The sequence below is a fragment of the Apaloderma vittatum genome, unplaced genomic scaffold (genome assembly GCF_000703405.1).
Source record: "Apaloderma vittatum isolate BGI_N311 unplaced genomic scaffold, ASM70340v1 scaffold4055, whole genome shotgun sequence".
In the NCBI taxonomy this organism is placed as follows: Eukaryota; Metazoa; Chordata; class Aves; order Trogoniformes; family Trogonidae; genus Apaloderma; species Apaloderma vittatum.
In genome coordinates, this window is record NW_009715371.1 from 89,854 (window position 1) to 90,377 (window position 524).

Here is a 524-nt window from a genome sequence, read left to right on the forward strand (position 1 = left end):
CGGGAGGACGAAGAGCCGTGCACGAGCTGCAGCCAAGTCAAACTCCTCCTAGGGTTAAACTAAGAAAACGTAGGCTAAAGAACAGGCAGAGCTTCTTGCCAGGGAGATGAGCTGAGTGGGGGATCAGGAAAATGGTGTGGGCTGGGACGTGCAGCAGGGACCGCTGCTGTGGACCCTGGCGCCGTGCCGACACCGCGGCTGGTGCCGCTTGCCAGGGCTCTTGGAAGCGCGGCACACCGCGCCTGCACTGCTCGGCTTTCAGCAGCTGTGCGAAGACGTTTCAGCTTGTAGGAACGGCAGGCTCTTTGAGGGTGCAGAGAGAAACTTGGAAGTTGTCTTAGAAGTCTAACCTAAAAGAAAAAAACAGACGGGAAATCCTTTTTTTTTTTTTCCTTTATATAGTTCTTACAAATATCATGTGATGATCTTCAGCAGTCTGAATCACAGTCGGTTTAACGTTTGGCATTGCCAGTAAGTGCCTGAGGACTAAAAAAGCAAAGGATTACTTTCCCAGTGAGGCGCGC